We start from the raw sequence: 14428 nt of genomic DNA on the forward strand, positions 1-14428 counted from the left end.
CAGGAGGAACAGGGACCATTCACATCAATATCAGGCCAGTCAACCAGATATGTCTTGTAGGATATGTTTCTGTAACAAAAGGAGCGGTTCGGCTACACAGTTATAGGGCATACAGTGAGTGCAATGCCTACCAAAAATTTCGAGGCACTCCAATGCCCATTGGAAATGACATGGAGGTCAGAGGGCCTTAACTAAACGTTTTTTTCCATTTATAGCAACTGGGTCTCCTGTGCACTGTTGGCCTACGCAGTGAATGGAAGGCTTTCCAAAAATTATGAGGAACTGTAATGGCCCTTACAAGAGCCATGCAGTACAGCATATTACAAACATAAGTCCCATTATTGGGGAGTGGGTCTCCCATAGGATTTGCTTATGCCTTCCAAGCAAAAGCTTCCAAAAATTAGGACGGAGCAACTTGCAATGCCCCTTACAAGAGCCATGCAGTACAGCATATTACAAACATAAGTCCCATTATTGGGGAGTGGGTCTCCCATAGGATTTGCTTATGCCTTCCAAGCAAAAGCTTCCAAAAATTAGGACGGAGCAACTTGCAATGCTGGCACCCTGGTGGTATAGTGGTGGTGGAGGCTGAGGATAAGCAGAAGAACATAAAACAGCCAAAATGAGGAAGCGTATACCCATGTGTGGGTGTGAAGCGGTGCATGTGAATACACCTCCCGAAATAACACAGTGGATTTGACTTTATGTTACTCTGCTGTCATTTGGTGGTGATGAGAAGTCTGGCCCAATCCAGCCCTTGTTCATTTTGATAAGGGTCAGCTTGTCAGCATTGTCAGTTGACAGGCGAGTGAACTTATCAGTTATAATTCCCCCAGCGGCACTAAAAACATGCTCCGATAACACGCTAGCGGCAGGGCAGGCCAGGACCTCCAAGGCGTACAGAGCGAGTTCATTCCAAGTGTCCAGCTTGGATACCCAATAATTAAAAGGCACAGCGGAGTCACGGAGGACGCTGGTACGGTCGGCAAGGTAGTCCCTCACCATCTTTTGAAACTTTCCACTCCTTGTGAGAGTACCCTGCGCCTCAGGGCCTGTAAGCTGGGCGGGTGTCAGAAATCTGTCCCAGAACGTTGACAGTGTTCACCTGCCTCTGCTGGATTGGAGTTGCATCTCTCTCGCCTGTACGCCTTAGTTGGGCAACGAACTGTGACCTCTGCCGCTAGCGTGTTCAGATGGGAATTTTTTTACGAGTTTTGCAGCAAGGGCCTTCTGGTACTGCCCCATTTTTGTAGACCTCTCCACCTCAGGAATAAGAGAGTGAAAGTTCTCCTTGTAGCGGGGGTCTAAAAGTGTCACCAACCAGTAATGACTGTCACCCAACATTTTGACAACGCGAGGGTCACGGTTAAGGCAGCGTAACATAAAGTCAGCCATGCGTGCCAGACTGGTAACGGGCAAGATTTCCGTGTCCTCACCAAGATGACGACTGACCATGCTCTCCTCCTACTCCTCCCCCCTGTCCTCAGGCCACCCACGCTGAACCGACGGTATGACACTTGTACAGGTACTACCGTCTACAGAACATGATAGCAGCTCCTGTTCTTCCTCCTCCTCCTCCTCCTCTCCCTCATTGTCCCCCAATGCACGTTGGGATGAGATGAGGCTGGGCTGTGTGTAATCGCCCACTACGGCTTCTTGATCCATCTCATCATACTCTGGCTGCAATGCCTCCTCTTTAATTCTCTGCAGAGAGCGTTGCAAAAGACAGACAAGTGGGATGCTGACACTAATGATGGCGTCATCGCCACTCACCATCTTGGTGGCCTCCTCAAAGTTTGTCAGGATGGTACATATGTCAGACATCCAGGTCCACTCCTGAGGTCTTATGTGTGGAGTCTGACCTGAATATCGACGGCCTTGTTGCATCTGGTACTCCACAACTGCTCTCTTCTGCTCACAAATCCTTTGCAACATGTGGAGGGTAGAGTTCCAACGTGTGGGGACATCACACACCAGTCGGTGTGACGGAAGCTGCAAACGCTGCAGCAACACAGCAAGGGCGGCGGAAGCTGTAGCCGACTTGCGAAAATGAGCTGACAGGCGGTGTACTTTCACGAGCAGATCTGGCAACTCGGGGTACGATTTAAGAAACCACTGAACCATGAGGTTAAGCACATGAGCCAGGCATGGTACATGTGTGGTCTCACATCGCCTCAGAGCCGCCACCAGGTTACGGCCATTGTCACACACGACCATGCCGGGATGTAGGTTCAGCGGTCTCAGCCACAGATCTGCCTGCTCTTTCACAGCTGTCCACAACTCACAAGCAGTGTGAGGTTTATCACCTAAGCTTATGAGTTTCAGCACAGCCTGTTGCCGCTTGGCGGAGGCAGTACTGCAGTGCTTCCAGCTTGTAATTGATGTGGTGATATCTGAGATGGAGGCTGAACATGAGGCGGAGGAGGATGATGCGCAGGAGCTATAAACTGTGGGGGCAACTATGACTGACATAGGGCCCGCAATCCTCGGTGTGGGGAGGACGTGTTCCGTCCCAAGGTCCGACTGGGTCCCGGCTTCCACTATGCTTACCCAGTGTGCCGTCAGAGAGATGTACCGTCCCTGGCCACAAGCACTTGTCCACGTGTCCGTTGTCAGGTGGACTCTCCCAGTAACTGCATTGTTGAGGGCACGGCAGATGCTTTGGGACACGTGCTTGTGTAGTGCGGGGATGGCACACCGGGCAAAATAGTGTCGGCTGGGGACCGAGTACTGAGGGACGGCCACCGCCATAAGATTGCGGTAGGATTCCGTCTCCACCAGCCTAAAAGGCAGCATTTCCAACGCAAGCAGTCGTGAAATGTGCGAATTTAGGACTGTGGCCTGTGGGGCGTTAGCTGCGAATTTCCGCTTTCGTTTAAAGGTCTGGGATATGGACAATTGAACGCTGCGGTGGGACGTGGACGTGGACGTTGATGCTGTTTCTTGAGAAACTGCCATAACTAGTGAAGACTGAGAGGAGGGGGCATCTTTACATGCAGTATGGACAGGGGATTGCCTTGCACACACAACAGGGGGTTCTATTGCACGCACAACAGTGGAAGAAGCAGTGGTGACACCCGCTGACACTGGTTGTGGACCCTGGGTTTCGCCCCACAAAGTCGGGTGCTTTGCTGCCATGTGCCTGATCATGCTGGTGGTGGTCAGGCTGGTAGTTTTGTCACCCCTGCTGATGCTGGCATGGCAGGTGGAACATATGGCCTTTTTGGGGTTATCAGCAGAGTCTTTAAAAAAATTCCAGACTCTGAAAGACCTACCGCTTGTACTGGCAACGTCCCTCGTGTTGGTGTTACGGGGAACGGTTGCCCGCCTTCTGTCTGCGGCCACCACACTGCTTCTTCCTGCCTGTTGGGGTACTCTGCCTCCCTCACCCTGTGTGCTGCTGGCCTCACTCTGCATGTCCTCCTGCCACGTTGGGTCAGTTACTAGATCATCCACCACCTCCTCCTCTTCCACTTGCACACCACGATGCTCCTCCTCACTTCCTGGCAATTGTGTCTCGTCATCGTCCACCTCTTGTGACAAATTGCCAGCGTCGACTTCCTGTGGCCGTGGCTGTTCAAATATTTGGGCATCGCTACATGGGATCTCCTCTTCCACCACTTCAAGCGTATCAGGCGAGGGGCACAAATATGGAAATGGACCAGTGAACAGCTCTTCAGAGTGTCCAAGTGTGGGATCAATTGCTGTCTGATGACACTCGGCATGGTGGGAGGAAGGAGCATCAGGGTGAGGAGGAGTATGCGATCGAGACTCACGGCTACTAAGAGTTGACCGCGTGGAAGACAGACCGGAGGTGGTGGTGCCCAGGTAACTGGAAGTATTATCTGCTATCCAATTAATAACCTGTTCACACTGATCAGTTCGCAATACTGGTGTTGTTCTGTGCTTCCCTAGTAATTCGGTCAAGAAGTGGGAGCGAGAAGATGTGGCTGTTGGTTGTAGCACATTTTCACCTTGGCCACGGTCCCGTCCTCTGCACGAACCATCACCAGAACGTCCACTTCCACGTCCCTTGCCACGCACCTTGCCCATTGTAAAGGAAGTAAAATAGCTTACACTTGCACTATCAATGGAAAAAGGGTAATAAATAGTAAATTAGAACCGTGGAAGAGGAAAACCACAGTTCTATTTCTTTGGCCTACACCCGACTCTTTTAAACAATCTGAACAATCAGGGAGAAACTATTACTGTTTTTCTTTACGTAAAAAATAACAAAACCTGAATAATAGAGATTTTTTACCGTGGGATGGCAAAACCACAGTTATTGTTTACTGGGGTATACCAGACTTTTTTAAATAGATATAATTGCAGCTGAACAGTGACCGACACACTCAAACTGTGTTTTTTTAGATACGAAAGGCCCAAAACTGGATAGTACAGAAATTTGACCCGTGGAACTGAAAAACCACACTGGGATTTGTCGGGCCTACACCAGACTATTTTCAACAGATATATTTTTGTGTCACAACAGTCAGGAGACTCTACTGTTTTTCTTTACGGAAAATATACCAAAACCTGAATAATAGAGATTTTTTACCGTGGGATGGCAAAACCACAGTTATTGTTTACTGGGGTATACCAGATTTTTTAAATAGATAGAATTGCGGCTGAACAGTGAGTGACACACTCAAACTGTGTTTTTTTAGATACCAAAGGCCCAAAACTGGATAGTACAGAGATTTGACCCGTGGAACTGCAAAACCACACTGGGATTTGTCGGGCCTACACCAGACTATTTTCAACAGATATATTTTTGTGTCACAACAGTCAGGAGACACTACTGTTTTTCTTTACGGAAAATATACCAAAACCTGAATAATTGAGATTTTTTACCGTGGGATGGCAAAACCACAGTTATTGTTTACTGGGGTATACCAGACTTTTTTAAATAGATATAATTGCGGCTGAACAGTGAGCGACACACTCAAACTGTGTTTTTTTTAGATACAAATGGCCCAAAAGTGGATAATACAGAGGTTTGAACCGTGGAAGTGCAAAACAACACTTCTGTTTCTCTAGCCTACACCTGACTATTTTCAACAGATATATTTGTGCCTGAAAAATCAGAGACACGCTTTTTTTTTGGGGGGGGGGGGGGACACCAAAAGGTTAATAAGACGGGTATTTGTACAGTGTAAAGGACGAAAAAAAAAGGGGATTTAGATGAAAAAAAAAAAGGATTTTTCCTGTCCCCTGAGACCTGGAGCTAAGTCCAGCAATTTCAGCAACAGGAGCAGCACACAGGACTGTAATGCAGCGTTTGCTGGTATAACCACTGCGTCTCCTATACAGCCTGCCTGCCTGATATCTGGGATGGATATTAGTCCTGAGAAGGACTGTTTGTTTGATCTGGCAGCCTTTACAGACCCTACACTAACTATTTTGCAGTTTATATCTCTCCCTAAATCAGCAGCGCTGTCCCTACACTGTCTGATCTGGAGCGACTGTGTCCAAGATGGCGGCGCCTGGTTTTAAATACTCGAGGTGACGCTGTGCGGCCAGCCAATCACTGTAATGCCCACAACCAACATGGCTGCGGCATTACAGTGACTGGCTGGCAATCCCTGCATGTTCATTGGCTCTGTAAAGAGCGCCAAACATGCAGGGCGGAGACCCGAGCTCCCGCCCGAGTAACCCGGAAATGCTCGGTGCTCGCCGAACATCCTGAGTAGCGTGATGCTCGGGCGAGTACCGAGCAGTGTCGAGCATGTTCGCTCAACACTACTCTGCACCCGTCAGACTCTAAGCGGCCCGGCGCGGCCGTTGACCACGGCAACTGTTGTTTATGGACTTATGTTAACAGGGCTGCGAACCAGACGACTTTCCGTTTACCCGTGAGTTGCTGAATAAAAGCTGCTTATGTTGGACTTGCTTGGGTCACTGCCTCAGTTACTGCAGAAGGTGAATACCGCCGCTTTACAGCTTGGTGAAGAATGCGGGCATTGTGACTGAGGCATACCCCACCGGCAGCTGCATGACCACAATCTGGCAAGCCACCTTTCAGCCCCACTGCCCTGCGGGAAACGGCTACGACGCCGAGTCCGGAACGTCTAGAGGCCCGAGTCAAGGTTCGCTCAGCGTTGAGGAAGATGGGACAGGAGGACGACGTGGAAGCCTTTCTGACCATCTACGAACGTACAGCAGAGTGGGAAAACCTACCAGCCGGCCAGTGGGCAGAAGTGGTGGCTCCGTTTTAGGTCGGCAATGCCCAGACGGCCTACTTCGACCTCAGTCGGGAGGACGCCTGGGACTACCAGAGGCTCAAAGGTGAGATCCTTGCCCAACTGGGGGTCAATACATACGTGAGGACTCAGGCTTATGACCTTTTGCAGCTGGTGAAGAGGTGGCTCCAGCCTGAGTCTTTGACTCCAGCCCAGATGGTGGAGAGGGTGGTGGTCGAGCTACTGGTGAGGACTCTGCCAGCCGCTATCCAATTTTGAGAGGGGCAAGGGGACCCCGGCACCCTCGACCAGGCGGTCAGCCTGATCGAGCGCTACTCGGCCACTCAGGACTTTATCCGGGACTCTGCTCCCTCGCGGCCGTCACCCCAGCCAACCCAGGAACCGGGAAAGGGGTTACGTCCCTCTGCTGAGGACAGTCAGCACCGTACCCGTGCTAAAGGGGTACCCCGGAGTGACAGTGGCAGGAGACCGGTTCCCTCCCAAACAGTCATAAGAACTAACAGTACCCCCACCATTATGTGATGGTGGTGTCAGGGGCCGGGACATGTGGTTGCTAACTGACCCCTGACTACGGGCCCATGGACTGCGGGTATAACCGCCAGGTCTCAATGCACGCTCAAACCGTCTGCACTGCGAGTGCCGACCCCCCCGACAGTGAACCCCAACTGTGCCAGGTACTGGTTAATGGGTACCCCACGGAGGCCCTCCTAGACTCGGGGAGCCTAGTGACTTTGGTACATGGGTCGCGGGTGGCAGGAGACCACCCCAGTGGACGGACAGTCGGGGTTGTGTGTATCCATGGGGACCTCCAAGAGTACCCAACCGCGGAGGTAGTTTTGTCCACGCCATGTGGCGACATAAAACATGTGGTGGGGGTGGTAAAAACTCTTCCCTATGGGACTGTGTTGGGAAGAGAAGTGCCCTGTTCTGTGAAAAAATACAAATAAAATCCACCCTCCCCCAGTAAAATGTAATATAGGCGCTGTACCCGACGAACCCGAGCCAGGGGTACCTGCCGTAGGAGTGTCCAACCTAGGGACAGAGTGTAACCCTGATAGGTCTCCCCCAGAGGTGCTGGCAGGAAAGGTCGAGGAGACCCAATCGATCCCCAAGCTGGAAGTGTCCCGGGACACGTTTGGGACAGCTCAGCTACAGGATCCCACCCTGACTCGGGCACGGGAAAGGGTGGTAGAGGTAAATGGTGTAGCTCAACAGCCCGGTGCAGATACTGTATTTCCACGCATGGTAGTCAACGGTGAGTTGCTCTATAGGGTAGACAAAATCAGGGACGAGGTCGTGAAACAGTTAGTGGTACCTCAGTCGTACAGTCGGGCGGTTCTGGAGATGGCACACACACACATGCAGGGTGGACACTTTGGGGTTAAAAAGACGCAAGAACGTATCTTGCAGCGGTTCTTTTGGCCGGGGATTTACGCGGAGGTCCAAAAGTACTGCGAATCCTGCCCCGAATGTCAACGAACCACATTCACTGCCAGTTTCCGTAGCCCACTGGTACCTCTGCCAGTGATAGAGGTACCTTTTGAATGGATTGCAATGGACTTGATAGGGCACATTGTAAAATCCGCTCGTGGTCACCAACATATACTTGTGGTCGTCGACTATGCCACCCGGTACCCAGAGGCTGTACCGCTACGCCACACCTCAGCGAAACTGATTGCACGGGAGCTGTTTGCCATGTTCTGTCGCCTTGTACTATCTAAGGAGATCCTGACGGATCAAGGGACCCCTTTTATGTCCAAGATGACGAGGGAACTGTGCAAACTGCTAATAATAAAACAATTGCGCACTTCGGTGTATCACCCTCAAACCGATGGGCTAGTAGAACGGTTCAATAGAACCCTCAAGTCCATGTTAAAAAAGGTGGTTTCTAAGGACGGAAGGGATTGGGACATGTTGCTACCCTATTTGATGTTCGCCGTTCATGAGGTACCCCAGGCTTCCACAGGGTTCTCTCCCTTTGAGTTACTGTACAGCAGACACCCTAGGGGTCTATTGGACGTAGCCAAAGAGATATAGGAACAAGAGCCGACTCCACATAGGAGTTTAATTGAACACGTGGCTAGTATGCAGGACCGGATCGCGGCGGTCATGCCCATCGTGAAAGAACATCTGTTAGATGCCCAGGCAGCACAGAGGCATACATATAATAAAAGAGCCACGGTCAGGTCTTTTAACAAGGGCAATCGGGTGTTAGTACTGGTACCCACAGCCGAGAGTAAGCTCATGGCCAAGTGGCAAGGGCCATATGAAGTTCGAGAAAAGGTGAGGGAGTTAAATTACCAGGTGTATCAGCCCGGAAGGAGGAAACTTGAGCAGCTTTATCATGTAAACCTGCTAAAACCTTGGAAAGATCGAGAGTGTTTAGTTACAGACGTCACTCCGGGCATGCCGCCAGAGAGTTCTCTACCTTCAGCCAGGGATGTGACGCGCCCCTGGGCCTTCTGTGTCGTGCGGCATCGCGCGCACGGGGGCTTACCCGGAGCCGGATCAGATGGGGGTAGTAGTCTCGTGGCGGTGACCCGGTCCGTGCCCAGGGAGTCAAACTAAGTGGCGAGTCTATTAGCAGTAGATGTTGGATGACTACGCCACCCGTTGAATGCAGCTTTGGAGCTGCCGCTGCAGGGCAGACCGCTGAGGCCGGTGGAAGGATGGTGCAGCGGGGATGGTATAACCCCCAACGGGAGGGGTATGGCCTCAGGGCAGCCGACGTGGATGATGGGGGTAGCAGGAACCACTCAGAGACGATGCGTGTAGTTCAGGGTCTTTACTGGTGACAAAGATAGACCCTCCCGGAGTACTTGCTAGCGATCGGGGCCTGGTCAGTCCTTGAGCAGATGGGATCTCCCCTGGCCAGGCGGAGTTGTAGGCCTTCCCAGCTAACTGTACTCTTCTGGCTACCTTGCTAGAGGCGGGTAAAAGTAGCCCACGTCCCTGAGTGTACCGTGTGGTGCTCACCCGTATGGCCGGTGTCTCGGGGCCTTCTAATGGCTTCCGCTCCACGATGGCGGTGCTGGTCCCACGCGTGTGACCGTGCCTTCGGGTTTCTGGGCCAGAGGACCTGCAATCCCCTGCCGGTCGGTTTCTGCTGCTGGGTAAGGATTAGTCCCCACAGCCTCGGACTCCGGGTCCGGTGATAACTTCTCAGTCAGGGCGAGCTCTGCAGCTGCCAGCCCCTGACTCCTTGTAGCACTGCTCCCACAGAGCTCCTGTTGTTTCTTCCTATGCTGCTTCTCTTCTCTACTCTTGTTCTCTCTCCCCTAACCCTGCCTCAGCCCCAGGTTTATATAGGGGAAGTTCTTCCCCTCCCAGGACTGGGCAGGAGGTGTGGCATGCATAAGATCCCTGACCAAGAGACCTCCCACCTGCTCTCAGACATAATATTGCTATTATTGTGGAGACCAGACCCCTGGGGTGCCACATTCCCCCCTAGTGAAATTTAGTACTCCGGGACTAAACATATTTTACAAAAACATAACAGGGTATAACAACAACAATAAAATACAATAAGGAAACACATAAAGATGGTCACGGTGTGTCCGCAACCGGGTGCAGTCTTTGAAGAAAACAAAGGTGTCCATTTCACCAAAACAGGGAGACGTAACCAGGTAGGGGTCTGTCCTGCCCCGAGTCCTTAACAGTCTTTAGTCCGTCCTGGGTTACGCTCCAACTATACACAAAGGATTCCCGGTAAATCCACCAAAGACTCCTGTAAATAACTAGAAACACAGAATTATACACAAGCAACAATAACAGATAAACATTAATAAAATAACTTAAACACTTAGATCCTCCACCGTACGGGCAACTGGCCTCTAGTGACCCTAGTGGACCTACGAAGCTGGTTAACTGGTCCTGAGCTACAGGGTATAGGAGCTGTCAAGGGTAAACTGGGCAGCCGTCTACGGACCCTTTGGCTCACTAGGGGTATGGCAGGCTCACTATAAGCAGAGGGTTGATCCTCCTGGTCTGCTTGTGTGGAGTCTTCTGCCTCCTGGACCGGCTGTTCTTCCAGCTCTACCTGTTGCTCTGTAAGTACTTGGGATGCTGGTTGGAGGAACGTGAGGACGGGTACCACAACTGCACCATTGACTTGAGTCCAGGACCGAGGGAAGTCTCCGAGCACAGTACTAACCATATCTTTCCCTTCCTCTACGGGTCGAGGGTCTTCTTGTTCCTCTTCAGGGTTCCGTAGCTGTTCGGGACACTTCTTCAGGTGATCCCGGGATACAATGGTTGTGGTTTCCCCTCCGTCTTTGCTGATGGTACAGACCTTCGGGTTGTCGTGGCTTGAGGGCAGTACGGTGTACGGGTCCTTCTCCCACTGGTCGTCCAACTTATGGAGCCGTCTTTTCCTCTTCAAGACCTGCTCTCCGGGCACCAGGGGAACAGCGGGAGCATACTGGTTGTAAGTTTTCTCTTGTCTTTCCCTAGCTTGACAGAGACTACGCTCCACGCTCTCCTGTACTTTCCGGTACTGCTGCTGCCTCTCTGTGTCCTAGTCTGCTTCTGGTGAAGTGTCCTCGGGTGTCAGGACTCCCATATCCAGGTCAACAGGTAGCTTACCAGGTCTTGCCCTCATCAGGTAAGCCGGGGTACAGTTAGTGGAACCTACCGGGATGTGGTTGTATAGGTCCACTAGGTCGGGCAACCTCTCGGGCCACAGACTGCGTTCTTCCAGGGGCAATGTTTTTAGAAGATCTATCACCACCTGGTTCATTTTCTCACAAAGTCCATTAGTTTGCGGATGATAGGGTGTCGTCCTTATCTTCCGGCAGCCATACAGAGTGCAGAATTCTTGGAAGACCTCCGCTTCAAAGGCAGGTCCCTGATCCGTCAACACTTGGTCCGGGTACCCGTGTGGACGGCAGAAATGCTGCTGGAAGGCTCTAGCTGCTGTTCGAGCTGTTAAGTCCTTGACGGGGACGACAACCAAGAACCGGGAGTAGTGATCCACGATGGTTAGTGCGTAGACGTAGCCACTTCTGCTTGGGGTCAGTTTTACATGATCCAAGGCTACCAGTTCCAACGGCTGCCGGGTGACGATGGACTGCAGGGGAGTCTTCTGGCTGGCACGGTCCTTCCTTCTTAGGTTGCACGGGCCACAGTCTCTGCACCACCTCTCGATGGTTCCTCTCATGCCCACCCAATGGAACCGCCCGCGCAGCAGGAACTCCAGCTTCTTCCATCCGAAGTGCCCAGCTCCATCGTGGTATGCCTCCATCACCATAGCTGCGTCTCTTCTTGGCACCACTACTTGCCAGATTAATTCATGCGTCCGGGAGTTAACCATTCTGCGGCACAACTTCCCCTTGTAAAGGAACAGTCGACTCTTCTCAGCCCACAGTTGCTTGGCTTCCTCCGGAGCGTCTGGGTCAAGGCGTGCATCTGGCCGAGTCAGCATCTCCTTTACCAGTCAGACGGCAGGGTCACTGTCTTGCGTCTCCGCCCAGTTGTAATGAGGTAAAGGGTTGAACGTAGCGGATTTACTCCTTACACGGTGGGAATACTGGATAGTCCCATGACGGTGGAATGCGGGGAGTTCAACTTCTTCCAGTCCCTCTGAGTCTTCCCCTACGTCCGGTAGATTTTGCATCCTGGACAGGGCGTCCGCGTTGGTATTAGAGCGTCCTGCCCGGTATTTGATTGTAAACTCATAATTGGACAAACGGGCCATCCATCTCTGCTCTAGGGCACCGAGTCTTGCTGTGTCCAGGTGTGTCAACGGGTTGTTATCCGTGTACACGGTGAACCGGGAAGAAGCGAGGTAGTGCTTAAAGCGTTCGGTGACTGCCCACACCACTGCCAGGAACTCTAGCTTAAATGAGCTGTAATTTTCAGGGTTTCTTTCGGTGGGTCGCAGTTTTCGGCTGGCGTAAGCAATTACCCGTTCTTTCCCCTGCTGAATCTGGGACAGTACGGCTCCTAGCCCGATGTTACTGGCGTCGGTGTAGAGGATAAAGGGCTGGCTATAATCAGGGTATGCCAGGATTTCATCCCCCGTGAGGGCCATCTTCAGCTGGCGGAAGGACTCTTCTTCCAGCTTCTCCCATCTGAAGGGTGGCTTCTGGTTCTTGGCCTTCCTGGACTGGCCTATCAGGAGGTCCTGCATAGGAGCTGCCTTTCTGGTGAAACCGGGAATAAACCTTCGGTAGTAGCCTACCAACCCGAGGAACTGCCTCACTTCCTTTACGCTGGAGGGGCTTGGCCATTCCTTAATTGCGGTGATCTTATCAGGGTCGGGAGCCACTCCGTCAGCACTCACCACGTGTCCCAGGTACTGCACCTTTGGCTTCAGGAGGTGACACTTAGAGGGTTTCACCTTCAGGCCATAACTTGCCAGGGCTTCGAACACTTCCGCCAGGTGTTTCAGGTGGTCCTCATAAGTCTTGGAATATACGATGACATCGTCCAGGTACAGCAGGACCGTCTCGAAGTTTCTGTGTCCCAGACAGCACTCCATTAATCGTTGGAAGGTTCCTGGTGCATTGCAGAGTCCGAACGGCATACAAGTAAACTCGCTAAGTCCCATCGGGTGGTGAATGCGGTCTTCTCCCGGTCCGCCTCTGCTACAGGAACCTGCCAGTACCCGCTAGTGAGATCCAAGGTAGAGAAGAAGTTAGCAGATTTTAAAGCAGCCAAAGACTCCTCTATCCTTGGTAAGGGGTACGCATCCTTGTGTGTGATTCGGTTGATTTTCCGGTAATCTACACACATTCTCATGGTGTTGTCTTTCTTTTTGACTAAGACTAGTGGGGCTGCCCAGGGGCTACAGCTATCCTTGATTACCCCAGCCTCCTTCATGTCTCTAAGCATCCCCTTGGCGTGTTGGTAGTGTGCAGGGGGTACGGGTCGATACCTCTCTTTTATGGGAGGATGGTCTCCCGTGGGGATGTGGTGTTCCACCCCCTTGACTCGCCCGAAGTCTAACGGGTGTTTACTAAACACTCTCTCGTACTCTTGAACCACCCGATAGACTCCCTGTTTCTGATGGGAGGGAGTGGAGTCAGTACCCAAATGTAGTTGCTGACACCAATCCTCCATTATTTTCTTAGAGCCGTTACCTTCCTCCGGGTGAGATGGAGGCAAGGGTTCCACAGACTGTATAGAATTTTGGTTGATGGTGTATAATTTGGCTAGCGTGGCATACCGGGGTAGGTACACTTCCCTCTTCCCGATATTTATTATGCGAACGGGCACCCTCCCATGGCGTACATCAACCACCCCCCGGGCTGTCAAAATGGTGGGCCTACTGTCTGAATAGGCTGGTTCTACCATTGCTTGGTAATCTCTACCTCTCAGACCAATAGCTGCCCGGCACCAAATCATCATTTCACTTTTCGGGGGCATGGCAATAGGGAAAGGGTCACACATTCTTACGCTACCAATCTCACCGCCGGAGAGTTCCACCTGTTGCCGTCGCATCAGTGCCCGGATCTCTTTCTGGAGCACTCGCTGCTGGCCGGAGCTGGAGTTCTTGGCAACCTGCTGTAAAATGAAAATCACCTCTGCAAGACAATTTTCAATCACATTAGTTCCTAGAGTTATCTTTGGGTGACTCTCACGCTTGTCAATGTCTACAATGATCAGTCCCTGTGCTGCCAGTTCGACTCTACCGATTTTAATGGTCATCTCTTTAAATCCGATCTGCGGCACGGGTTGACCATTGCTGGCGATGATACTCAAGTCGTCGTCAGGGTAGCGGGTTATATCCGAGTCATTCCAGTACTGCTTGAAGAGCACGTACGGGATGGTGGTGACCTGTGACCCGGTGTCAAGTAGGGCACTCATAGGAATGCCATCCAGTACCACAGGCAAGACTGGACATCCTCCCACATATTTGTCGCGCCAGTTCGATGGGCCTGGTGATCTTTTTCCTGGGGGTTGGCCCTCTACCTCAGGTTGTGCCAGTTTAAAGGACAGTACCTTGCCATATGTCCGGGTTGATTGCAGCGGCGGCAGATGGGTTGTCCGTCCTCGTTGTATCGGTCGCTGGGTCTTCCTCTGGCCGGTGGGGTCCTCCTTGGTCGGCGCCACGGGATGTCCTCCGGTCCGGATGCCAGCTGGATCTTCCCTGGAGTGGAAACCTGTAAAGACTGCACAGTTCGGGTTAGCGCAGCAACGCTTTTAGCTAGCTCTTGGACCTGATGGTGCAGGTCTGGAGCCGGGTCATTGTTCAAAGCCTGCGCATCAGCCCCCACAGGCCC

Source organism: Phyllobates terribilis, unplaced genomic scaffold, assembly GCF_046119375.1.
Source record: "Phyllobates terribilis strain yellow unplaced genomic scaffold, ASM4611937v1 Scaffold_8__6_contigs__length_399053987, whole genome shotgun sequence".
Classification (NCBI taxonomy): domain Eukaryota; kingdom Metazoa; phylum Chordata; class Amphibia; order Anura; family Dendrobatidae; genus Phyllobates; species Phyllobates terribilis.